General features: G+C 41.8%; 7 non-coding genes across 7 annotated transcripts; all 7 read right to left on the reverse strand.

Annotated features, from left to right (window-relative positions):
• Positions 1 to 5,825: 5,825 nt before the first annotated feature.
• On the reverse strand, positions 5,826 to 5,898 carry trnaf-gaa (transfer RNA phenylalanine (anticodon GAA)). The gene has a single exon. It is a non-coding gene; the product is annotated as a tRNA-Phe (tRNA).
• Positions 5,899 to 8,046: 2,148 nt separating this feature from the next.
• trnal-aag (transfer RNA leucine (anticodon AAG)) lies at positions 8,047 to 8,128 on the reverse strand. The gene has a single exon. It is a non-coding gene; the product is annotated as a tRNA-Leu (tRNA).
• A 106-nt stretch (positions 8,129 to 8,234) lies between these two features.
• On the reverse strand, positions 8,235 to 8,316 carry trnas-gcu (transfer RNA serine (anticodon GCU)). Its single transcript has one exon. It is a non-coding gene; the product is annotated as a tRNA-Ser (tRNA).
• Positions 8,317 to 8,643: 327 nt separating this feature from the next.
• trnaf-gaa (transfer RNA phenylalanine (anticodon GAA)) lies at positions 8,644 to 8,716 on the reverse strand. Its single transcript has one exon. It is a non-coding gene; the product is annotated as a tRNA-Phe (tRNA).
• Positions 8,717 to 10,553: 1,837 nt separating this feature from the next.
• On the reverse strand, positions 10,554 to 10,635 carry trnal-aag (transfer RNA leucine (anticodon AAG)). Its single transcript has one exon. It is a non-coding gene; the product is annotated as a tRNA-Leu (tRNA).
• Positions 10,636 to 10,741: 106 nt separating this feature from the next.
• trnas-gcu (transfer RNA serine (anticodon GCU)) lies at positions 10,742 to 10,823 on the reverse strand. The gene has a single exon. It is a non-coding gene; the product is annotated as a tRNA-Ser (tRNA).
• Positions 10,824 to 11,150: 327 nt separating this feature from the next.
• Positions 11,151 to 11,223, reverse strand: trnaf-gaa (transfer RNA phenylalanine (anticodon GAA)). The gene has a single exon. It is a non-coding gene; the product is annotated as a tRNA-Phe (tRNA).
• Positions 11,224 to 12,629: the final 1,406 nt, after the last annotated feature.

Here is a 12,629-nt window from a genome sequence, read left to right on the forward strand (position 1 = left end):
GTGAAGCCCACAGTCTGTCTATACATTTTACTTTATTTTACTCTGAAGCTTTATAAAGCTTCACGAGTAGTGCTGCTATAGGTTTCTCATATAAAATCTATTTTCTGCTCTTCTTTACTATTCACTAGTGATAATGGTGTTTATGAGTGTCCTTTATATCATGTTTTTATCGTACCTTTTATCGTCCTAATCTACAGCGGTGTAGTGTGAGACCTTACTGAAAAGGAGTGAGGGTTTCTTACACACATCTTACCGGGAGAAATCTTACTGATTTCACTTACTTTGTCTCATGTGTGTCCTTTCTGTTCATTTTGGACAAAAAATTACCCCATTAGTTTCTGTCTGGTTTTGGGTTTTTCCACTGACTTAAATCTATCTGCTGAAGCTGTATGTACTTTCTTAAAATCACTCGCTTTTTAAAATCGGAGTGAGAGGCTCATAGCTTTTGTTTTCCAATGATTTTCTATTTCTGTAGTTTATGTTTGTTTCTACTTATTTAGTTAATATAAATATTTCTTATTTAAAATTTACGACAGTTTCCTCTTTATGTAATTTATCTCCAAGTCTAATTTTACACTGATCCCAATGTGGTCCGGTTCTACTTAATATTAAGTAATGTATGCTTTAATTTTATACATATTTTTAGATTATAACCAAATATTGTGGAACATTAGTGATTAATTGTTTAGAGGGGTATTTATAGTGGTTTCTGAAAGTTAAATTAGGTAAAATAAGCATTATTAGGGTTTTAAGAACACTTGTAGGACTCCATTTTGGGTATAAAAGGTCACAAAATAACTTGCATGTTAAATGTGCGAACTTCCTTTTTAATGTGTAAACAAATAATTCCTTAAATGTTAATCGGCTGTGTATCAAATTTTTTAGAGATACAGTGGCATAAATGTTTAATCCAGGTATGTGTGATTAACACCTGTTCATGATTAGTTTTGGTACATCACAAAACGAATTATTTCAAGTACTGAAGGAAAACACAACGGTTGTTTAAGTTGTTTGCATTTACATAATTTACATCATTTGGCAGTCTGAATGATGATCAGTGTGGGAAAACTGTTTTTTCTGTTCTGAATATTCCTCCTTCCTTCAGGAGAACAACATATGAACTTGGGGGGTGTTCTCCCAACTCGACTCGAACCCACAACCTTAGGGTTAGGAGTCAAACTCTCTTACCATTAGGCCACGACTTCCCCCAAAGTTGTTATACAGTATGATGTTAGATTTTGGCCCTTCAGAGATTCGCAAAATTGATCATGTGTCCAGTCAGAATCTGACTGATTTAGACATTAATTGTGTGAATAGTCATTGTTTTATCATATTTGTTTATCTATCAGTAAACATATCATTTCTGTGAAAGTGTAGATTTTATCACTGATCAATTAAGTATTTTTTTTTAAACGGTTATGTTACAGTTTGAGAATGTGGTCTACAGAGGAACCACCACCTCCTGTACCAGATAGGGTGAACCCAATGTGTGTAAAATGTTGGAAAAGTGAAGAATCTTTCTTGTCTTTGAAGAAATATTAATTATGTAGGATTGTTATTGTGGTGTTTAAAACAGAAACTTTTTTCTTAAGAGAAACAAGACACTGTACCACCTCATGGCTTGTTTCTATTTGCTGGTCACTGAGATGCCCCCAGGGCTGGTGGTATGCAACCTACCCTATTGTTTGCCTGATCACAAAAAATAAGTGATTCAGGAAGAGCTTATAGATATACTCGACATGGGGGTACTTAGTAATTAAAATGAACATTCACACATTGACCACTAGAAAGGGGGATTTCTGGTAGCAGTGACTACATTTGTGCGTGTGTGTGTGTGTGTGTGTGTGTGTGTGTGTGTGTGTGTGTGTGTGTGCGCGTGTGTGTGCGTGCGTGTGTGTCTCTGTGTTAGTTACAGCAGATGGAGGTTGGTGGTTTAGAAAAGCTCAGTGAATTTAAATTCTCCACAAATACATTCCTGCGTGAGGGAAAGTGTGTGTATTTAAAAACTCAGACCCAGTTCAAATTAACACTAGTTTTAAACCATTCGACACAATTCAAGGTGAATAATAAACTATTATTAAGTGCTCTTTCTTTCTTTCTTTTACTTACACCAAACCAATTTGCAACCACTAAACTTTTTTTAGGGACAGGTCCATTGTTATGATTTACAGTATGAACGTCTGGAAAACAAGTTAGTTACTGTTCTTATCTACAACATAAGAGCTTTATACCACAACACTGCTGACTTCTAGAATCTGATTGGTCAGAAGGTGATTGGCCTGACTGTATTGCAGCTGTACATCACAGGCTAATAATCTAATTTCAGTAGATTCAATAGATTTCAAAACTTATTCAGTAGGATGTGGTGAAGTTTTCAATAAAGAGACATTTATATAATCATTAGTTGATGATGTTGTGCTGTTAAGGGAAAATAATGCAAATTATTAAAGAGATGTCAAAGTCTTTTAGTCCTGTGGTCTCAGCTGCTCTAGCTACATTACACCACCCCAAGGAGTATTTGTTTCCTCTAACATCCTGCACCCAGATGTTTTATTCTGTACTGTAAACTGTTGTTTACTCAGTCTTTTTCCTTTCTCTTTTGAATTTAAAAAGACAAAAGCACAACATGTTACATTACTGAGAAAACTCCTCCATCCTGAAAATGTCTGAAATATTCAACTTACAGCTTTACCTCAGAGTGCCACTTGGACCTTCTGAGAAGATAGTTGTTTTTTTCCAGAAAAGTAATTATGCTATTAAAATTAAATGCAACGCTTAAATAATTAGATTAAATATTTGGAGTGTTAACCAAACAATGGGGTAGAGAGTGAGACAGACAGATAGACAGGAAACAGAAAGAAAAGACAAACGGAGAGAAGGAGAGAGAGAGAGAGAGAGAGAGAGAGAGAGAGAGCGAGCGCATATATAGGTATGAGAGAGGGTATCACTACATAGCTCCTAAAATGTGTGTGGGGTTTTGTTTTGTTTTGTTTGTTTGTTTGTTTGATTGTAAAAATGAAAACCAGATGGCTCCGCTCAGCCTTCATTTCTTATCCTGCTCTTCTCTATAATGTTTAACAAAAGTCAATTTCAATACAGTGCAGTAGACAGAGGGCCATTATGAGATGTATGTATTTGTGTTCTTTCTTTATCATGACTGTTTAATCCCTAGTTCTGAGATTTTTCATCATTTCTTCTGACAGAAGCTTACAGTGTGTGTGTGTGTGTGGAGGGGGGGTTTGACAGAGGAGATGACTCTCCAGTGTCTATGGTAACAGTATTAGTGATCTTAGATTTCTGTTGCTGCATTTTTTTTTTTTTTGCATTAATGTTTTGAGATGTTTCCTTCAGCCTGAGATTGTTTACATTCCAGGAAACTGAGAATTGTAAGGTGAGAGCAAATGAGAGAAAATGGAGCTAAAATAAGCCCTCAAGCTTTGACACATCCATTGAATACCTACCTGTACAAGTGATGAATGACAGCCTAACCTTTCTGTGTGTGTCTGTGCGAGCTTGTGGGCATAGCTTTCTCATGTGAACTTACAGCATCTGTCTTCAACCAGTATGGAATTATTTGTGGGTGGAAGAACGTCTGTTGATGTCCACACAAAAAAAATGTTATGGCATGAACCTGCTCATGTGAACTAACAAGCATCTGTTTCCAAGCAGATTCCTTGAAAAGGATGCTAGCTAGTGTGAGCGTCATTGAAAAGACTTTGTGATCCCACAAGGATTTGCAAAGTTTATGGAGCTGTTGGCTGGGGACTGGAGCTGTTGGCTGGGGACCTGGCAAAATGATGAAGAACCCTGGGACAAAGCTGCTGGCACTGATGGGTGATGACCTGGCAGAAAGGATGTACAGTCCTGCTCACCATTATTGGCAACTGAGTGAATATCTTCAGAAATTAATGGAAATGTACCAAATTATATTACAGCAGGATCTTTTAACTGGAGGTCCAAAGTAATTTAACAAAAACAATTGTTATTTCAACATAGATATTGTAATTCCAAAGGAAAAAACAGAAAATCAGCATGTGCACTAATAGTGGCACCCCTCCTTAATATTTGGTTGCACACCCTTTGGAAGCGATGACAGCCTCCAAAGGTTTTTTATATCATCTATAAGCTTCTTGCACTTCTCGGGTGGTATTTTCTCCCACACTTCCTTTGCAATATGCTCAAGCTCTTGAATATTTGCAGGGTTCCTTTCTCCAATGGCAGATTTCAGCTTCCCCCAAAGATTTTCAATTGGATTGAGATCAGGACTCATTGCTGGCCATTTTAAAACAGTCCATTTTTTCCCTTTCGACCATTCCTGCATGCTTTTGGAGGTGTGCTTTGGGTCTTTATCTTGCTGGAGGACCCATGATCTTTGCCTCAAACCAAGTTTCCTTACACTGGACAAGACTTTTCGCACTAGAATTGCTTGATAATCTTCTGATTTCATGATGCCTGTGATATGGTCAAGGCCTCCAGTACCAGATGCAGCAAAGCAGCCCCACAGCATTATGTTTCCTCCACCATGCTTGACTGTTGGTATGGTGTTCTTTTCCTTAAAGGCTTCATTGCACTGTCAGTAAACATACTGTTTGTGTGCATTACCAAAAAGCTCCACTTTTGTTTCATCTGTCCATAAAACATTGTCCCAGAAGTATTGAGGTTTGTCCAGGTTCCCTTTCACAAAGATTAAATCATTCCTTTTTATGTCTTTTCTTCAGCAATGGGGTCTTCCTTGGCCTCCACCCATAAAGCCCCGCTTTGTTTAGTGTGCGGCATATGGTACTTGTTGAAACAATTACACCAGACTGCTCCAGGTTGGTCTTCAGGTCTTTAGATGTTTGACGTGGTGTTTTTTCTACCGTTAACACCAACCTTCAAAGAGTTCTGTTATCAATTTTTCCTCTTCCCCCACGTCCAGGAAGGTTCTTGACAGTTCCATGCCTGGAAAAATTAATAACATTACGCACCGTTGAAACAGGGATACCAAGGTCTTTGGAGATGGCCTTATACCCTTTGGAGGTCTTGTGCTTGCAAATAATAGCATTTCTGGTGTCCTCAGGCAGCTTCTTTGTCTTTACCATTGTCACACATGAAGAGGGAATAACAGGTGGCTTTTTAAAACACCAAAATGATCATTCATTGGCTAATTCATGTCACATGGGTAGAGGCAATACATCACAGGTGATACTCATTGGTGATTTACAACGGGTGAGCCAAATTGGGTTTCCACACTGATTTGCAGCAAAGGGTGCCAATACCATTGGCACAGCAAGCATTATGTTTTTCTATGTTTTCCTCATAATGTTTATCTTTTTAAAGGTTCTTTATCATTTGCTGTTTTGTATCAAACACAAGCTATCTGTAGTAATAAACTTCCTTCAGTAGATATTCCACAATATATACATAAACTTCATGGGTGCCAATAATGGTGAGCAGGACTGTATATATATATATATATATATATATATATATATATAGATATATATATATATATATATATATATATATATATATATATATATATATATATATATATGTCTGTGTGTTTGTGTGTGTGTATCTTTATAATACACATATTGTGTGTGTGTGTGTATCTTTATAATATACATATTTTTACAATAAAGTGCTCAAAAAGTACACTTTGAAACATTCTCTGCCAATGGAACAAAAATTAAGCTTATCTTAGAACACAAACTTAGAAGCTGCAGACCCAGGGCTAGCTTATCACACCCGACTCTAGCACGGATGGAGTGAAAGCATGTGAATTTCTTGGGGTCCGGTAACACTCATCCCGAAGGCATGGCAGGACGGCTAAAGGAACCAATTGCCGAAACCCGGGATCGAACCAGGGACCTTTAGATCTTCAGTCTAACGCTCTCCCAACTGAGCTATTTCGGCATGCGGGCGTAAGCGTGTGAGTTTCTTGGGGTCCGGTAACTCTTTTTCCCAAGATTCATACGTCCAAGGCATGGCTGCCACAACCTTTGTAAAGCCTTTGTCTTGCCAAGACCCCACAATGCATTGCAAAGTTCATTGGTGCTCCATAGCCTTATGTTGGCGGAGCTCATGTGAACTAACAAGCATCTGTGTCCAACCAGCAGGGAAATACTGCCTAACGTTGTGAAAGCTGCAGACCCAGGGCTAGCTTATCACACCCCACTCTAGCACGGAATGAGGGAACAGGTAGGAAGCTTAATCGGTGCCTTGAAAAGGTTTGCTGGCAGCGGTGGGATTTGAACCCACACCCCCGAAGAGACTGGAGCCAAGGCATGTCCAAGGCATGGCTGCCACAACCTTTGTAAAGCCTTTGTCTTGCCAAGACCCCACAATGCATTGCAAAGTTCATTGGTGCTCCATAGCCTTATGTTGCGAAAGCTGCAGACCCAGGGCTAGCTTATCACACCCCACTCTAGCATGGATTGAGGGAAGAGGTAAAAAGCTTAATCAGTGCCTTGAGACGTTTTGCTGGGAGTGTGCGGGCCTGGAGCTGTTGGCTGGGGACCTGGCACAATGATGAAGAACCCTGAGACTAAGGTGCTAGCACTGATGGGTGATGACCTGGCAGAGAGGATGTATAACTCAGCGACTATGATGTTGGAGCTGATGGGCGATGACCAGGTGGAGCAAATGACCATCCCTCAGATGACGGTGCTGGTGCTGATGGGTGTTGACCCTGCTGATTTGAATATCCAGGCCAGTTAAACTACACAGGATCATGCTTGACAGCAGGCCGGAAAGAAGTTTCACATGCCACACGAGTCAGGCTGGTGCCAGGTGAAGCTACATCTGCATGTGATACCACAGTCTCAGTTCTAGCATGTTTGCGGTGGCGAATTACTGCCTCATCCTCAACATTTTCAGGCACCTGGAACTCAATGACAGCATGTCCATGTTCCACATGTGCTGTTGGGAACCCTCTAGGGTTTGGCAGTGAAGGCTTTGCCACACTGATCTGCTGGGGAAGCTCCACTCCTTGCAGCAAAGTGTCCCGGTCAGTTCTCTTTTGCCGGTCAAGCAGCCTGACAAAACAAATCCATTTTAGAATAAAACAATTGCACACAATTTATTTAATTACATTTTTTTTAAAGTAAATAAATAGATGATTTTCTCAGTACAATAAACTTGTAGTTCAGTACATATATATGTATATAAATATAGATATATATTCTGAATAATTATTCTAAATATTAATGCAGAAAATGACAATCACATACTAAGTTTTTTATTTTTGTTTTCACAAACATACAACGTTTGCCAATTTTCAAATAAAAATTCAGTTATAATAAAATAATATAAAGGTGCAATTGCAGTTACATCCTGTCATATTGATATACTTACACTTATACAACGTCTCGTACAGAGCCTCCTGAAATTTAAATGAAATCTCAAATCCCTCTGCATTAGCATTTTTGTACAGCCACAAACCTTTGTCCCATAAACAATCGTACTCAGTTGGACATGTAGTGAAATGTTGTTGTTGTTTTTTTTTCAATTACAACCGATTGTAGTGACTAAGACTACGTTTCGGCCAATGGCTGTTTTGTCCCGCCCCAATCCCCTGCTTCGGCCAATGACTGTTTTGTCCCGCCCCAACCCCCTGCTTCGGCCAGTGACTGTTTTTCCCCGGTCGGAACTGTTAGGTCTTGCCGTTCGGAATTGTTAGGACTTGTTAGGACCTAGGTTAGGAATTGTTTGAAATCTCGGCCACCTCGTCGTGCAGAAAATACACCCAAAGCACGCTAAGAAAATCATGGGTTTTTTTTAAATGTAGCTCTGCGGCATACTTACTTTACCAAATGGGCTTTAGAAAGGCCTTGTTCAGAACACCAAGATCCAAAGCCACAGTGCATTGCAAAGTTCATTGGTGCTCCATAGCCTTATGTTGGCGGAGCTCATGTGAACTAACAAGCATCTGTGTCCAACCAGCAGGGAAATACTGCCTAACGTTGTGAAAGCTGCAGACCCAGGGCTAGCTTATCACACCCCACTCTAGCACGGAATGAGGGAACAGGTAGGAAGCTTAATCGGTGCCTTGAAAAGGTTTGCTGGCAGCGGTGGGATTTGAACCCACGCCCCCGAAGAGACTGGAGCCTTAATCCAGCGCCTTAGACCGCTCGGCCACGCTACCTGCACCCCAACCCACGGCTAGATATTCACACCGCATTCTAGCACGGACCAAGCGGAACGCATAAGGCCTGCAACAAATGATGGTGTTGAGGTAAAGAGGAGGTCAGCGACGAGGATGGGATTCGAACCCACGCGTGCAGAGCACAATGGATTAGCAGTCCATCGCCTTAACCTCTCGGCCACCTCGTCGTGCCGAAAACAGACGCTAAGAAAATCATGTTTTTTTTTTTTTTTAAAACGTAGCTCTGCAAGCTTACTTACTTTATCAAATGGGCTTAAGAAGTGGGTCTTGTTCAGAACACCAAGATCCAAAGCCACTGCAAAGTTCACTGGTGCTTCATAACAAGCATCTGCGTCCAACCAGCAGGGAAATATGGCCTAACTTAGCGGAAGCTGCAGACCCAGGGCTAGCTTATCACACCCGACTCTAGCACGGATGGAGTGAAAGCGTGTGAATTTCTTGGGGTCCGGTAACACTCATCCCGAAGGCATGGCAGGACGGCTAAAGGAACCAATTGCCGAAACCCGGGATCGAACCAGGGACCTTTAGATCTTCAGTCTAACGCTCTCCCAACTGAGCTATTTCGGCATGCGGGCGTAAGCGTGTGAGTTTCTTGGGGTCCGGTAACTCTTTTTCCCAAGATTCATACGTCCAAGGCATGGCTGCCACAACCTTTGTAAAGCCTTTGTCTTGCCAAGACCCCACAATGCATTGCAAAGTTCATTGGTGCTCCATAGCCTTATGTTGCGAAAGCTGCAGACCCAGGGCTAGCTTATCACACCCCACTCTAGCATGGATTGAGGGAAGAGGTAAAAAGCTTAATCAGTGCCTTGAGACGTTTTGCTGGGAGTGTGCGGGCCTGGAGCTGTTGGCTGGGGACCTGGCACAATGATGAAGAACCCTGAGACTAAGGTGCTAGCACTGATGGGTGATGACCTGGCAGAGAGGATGTATAACTCAGCGACTGTGATGTTGGAGCTGATGGGCGATGACCAGGTGGAGCAAATGACCATCCCTCAGATGACGGTGCTGGTGCTGATGGGTGTTGACCCTGCTGATTTGAATATCCAGGCCAGTTAAACTACACAGGATCATGCTTGACAGCAGGCCGGAAAGAAGTTTCACATGCCACACGAGTCAGGCTGGTGCCAGGTGAAGCTACATCTGCATGTGATACCACAGTCTCAGTTCTAGCATGTTTGCGGTGGCGAATTACTGCCTCATCCTCAACATTTTCAGGCACCTGGAACTCAATGACAGCATGTCCATGTTCCACATGTGCTGTTGGGAACCCTCTAGGGTTTGGCAGTGAAGGCTTTGCCACACTGATCTGCTGGGGAAGCTCCACTCCTTGCAGCAAAGTGTCCCGGTCAGTTCTCTTTTGCCGGTCAAGCAGCCTGACAAAACAAATCCATTTTAGAATAAAACAATTGCACACAATTTATTTAATTACATTTTTTTTTAAAGTAAATAAATAGATGATTTTCTCAGTACAATAAACTTGTAGTTCAGTACATATATATGTATATAAATATAGATATATATTCTGAATAATTATTCTAAATATTAATGCAGAAAATGACAATCACATACTAAGTTTTTTATTTTTGTTTTCACAAACATACAACGTTTGCCAATTTTCAAATAAAAATTCAGTTATAATAAAATAATATAAAGGTGCAATTGCAGTTACATCCTGTCATATTGATATACTTACACTTATACAACGTCTCGTACAGAGCCTCCTGAAATTTAAATGAAATCTCAAATCCCTCTGCATTAGCATTTTTGTACAGCCACGAACCTTTGTCCCATAAACAATCGTACTCAGTAGGACATGTAGTGAAATGTTGTTGTTGTTTTTTTTTCAATTACAACCGATTGTAGTGACTAAGACTACGTTTCGGCCAATGGCTGTTTTGTCCCGCCCCAATCCCCTGCTTCGGCCAATGACTGTTTTGTCCCGCCCCAACCCCCTGCTTCGGCCAGTGACTGTTTTTCCCCGGTCGGAACTGTTAGGTCTTGCCGTTCGGAATTGTTAGGACTTGTTAGGACCTAGGTTAGGAATTGTTTGAAATCTCGGCCACCTCGTCGTGCAGAAAATACACCCAAAGCACGCTAAGAAAATCATGGGTTTTTTTTAAATGTAGCTCTGCGGCATACTTACTTTACCAAATGGGCTTTAGAAAGGCCTTGTTCAGAACACCAAGATCCAAAGCCACAGTGCATTGCAAAGTTCATTGGTGCTCCATAGCCTTATGTTGGCGGAGCTCATGTGAACTAACAAGCATCTGTGTCCAACCAGCAGGGAAATACTGCCTAACGTTGTGAAAGCTGCAGACCCAGGGCTAGCTTATCACACCCCACTCTAGCACGGAATGAGGGAACAGGTAGGAAGCTTAATCGGTGCCTTGAAAAGGTTTGCTGGCAGCGGTGGGATTTGAACCCACGCCCCCGAAGAGACTGGAGCCTTAATCCAGCGCCTTAGACCGCTCGGCCACGCTACCTGCACCCCAACCCACGGCTAGATATTCACACCGCATTCTAGCACGGACCAAGCGGAACGCATAAGGCCTGCAACAAATGATGGTGTTGAGGTAAAGAGGAGGTCAGCGACGAGGATGGGATTCGAACCCACGCGTGCAGAGCACAATGGATTAGCAGTCCATCGCCTTAACCTCTCGGCCACCTCGTCGTGCCGAAAACAGACGCTAAGAAAATCATGTTTTTTTTTTTTTTTAAAACGTAGCTCTGCAAGCTTACTTACTTTATCAAATGGGCTTAAGAAGTGGGTCTTGTTCAGAACACCAAGATCCAAAGCCACTGCAAAGTTCACTGGTGCTTCATAACAAGCATCTGCGTCCAACCAGCAGGGAAATATGGCCTAACTTAGCGGAAGCTGCAGACCCAGGGCTAGCTTATCACACCCGACTCTAGCACGGATGGAGTGAAAGCGTGTGAATTTCTTGGGGTCCGGTAACACTCATCCCGAAGGCATGGCAGGACGGCTAAAGGAACCAATTGCCGAAACCCGGGATCGAACCAGGGACCTTTAGATCTTCAGTCTAACGCTCTCCCAACTGAGCTATTTCGGCATGCGGGCGTAAGCGTGTGAGTTTCTTGGGGTCCGGTAACTCTTTTTCCCAAGATTCATACGTCCAAGGCATGGCTGCCACAACCTTTGTAAAGCCTTTGTCTTGCCAAGACCCCACAATGCATTGCAAAGTTCATTGGTGCTCCATAGCCTTATGTTGCGAAAGCTGCAGACCCAGGGCTAGCTTATCACACCCCACTCTAGCATGGATTGAGGGAAGAGGTAAAAAGCTTAATCAGTGCCTTGAGACGTTTTGCTGGGAGTGTGCGGGCCTGGAGCTGTTGGCTGGGGACCTGGCACAATGATGAAGAACCCTGAGACTAAGGTGCTAGCACTGATGGGTGATGACCTGGCAGAGAGGATGTATAACTCAGCGACTGTGATGTTGGAGCTGATGGGCGATGACCAGGTGGAGCAAATGACCATCCCTCAGATGACGGTGCTGGTGCTGATGGGTGTTGACCCTGCTGATTTGAATATCCAGGCCAGTTAAACTACACAGGATCATGCTTGACAGCAGGCCGGAAAGAAGTTTCACATGCCACACGAGTCAGGCTGGTGCCAGGTGAAGCTACATCTGCATGTGATACCACAGTCTCAGTTCTAGCATGTTTGCGTTGGCGAATTACTGCCTCATCCTCAACATTTTCAGGCACCTGGAACTCAATGACAGCATGTCCATGTTCCACATGTGCTGTTGGGAACCCTCTAGGGTTTGGCAGTGAAGGCTTTGCCACACTGATCTGCTGGGGAAGCTCCACTCCTTGCAGCAAAGTGTCCCGGTCAGTTCTCTTTTGCCGGTCAAGCAGCCTGACAAAACAAATCCATTTTAGAATAAAACAATTGCACACAATTTATTTAATTACATTTTTTTTTAAAGTAAATAAATAGATGATTTTCTCAGTACAATAAACTTGTAGTTCAGTACATATATATGTATATAAATATAGATATATATTCTGAATAATTATTCTAAATATTAATGCAGAAAATGACAATCACATACTAAGTTTTTTATTTTTGTTTTCACAAACATACAACGTTTGCCAATTTTCAAATAAAAATTCAGTTATAATAAAATAATATAAAGGTGCAATTGCAGTTACATCCTGTCATATTGATATACTTACACTTATACAACGTCTCGTACAGAGCCTCCTGAAATTTAAATGAAATCTCAAATCCCTCTGCATTAGCATTTTTGTACAGCCACGAACCTTTGTCCCATAAACAATCGTACTCAGTAGGACATGTAGTGAAATGTTGTTGTTGTTTTTTTTTCAATTACAACCGATTGTAGTGACTAAGACTACGTTTCGGCCAATGGCTGTTTTGTCCCGCCCCAATCCCCTGCTTCGGCCAATGACTGTTTTGTCCCGCCCCAACCCCCTGCTTCGGCCAGTGACT

This window comes from Tachysurus vachellii, chromosome 4 (genome assembly GCF_030014155.1).
Source record: "Tachysurus vachellii isolate PV-2020 chromosome 4, HZAU_Pvac_v1, whole genome shotgun sequence".
NCBI lineage: Eukaryota > Metazoa > Chordata > Actinopteri > Siluriformes > Bagridae > Tachysurus > Tachysurus vachellii.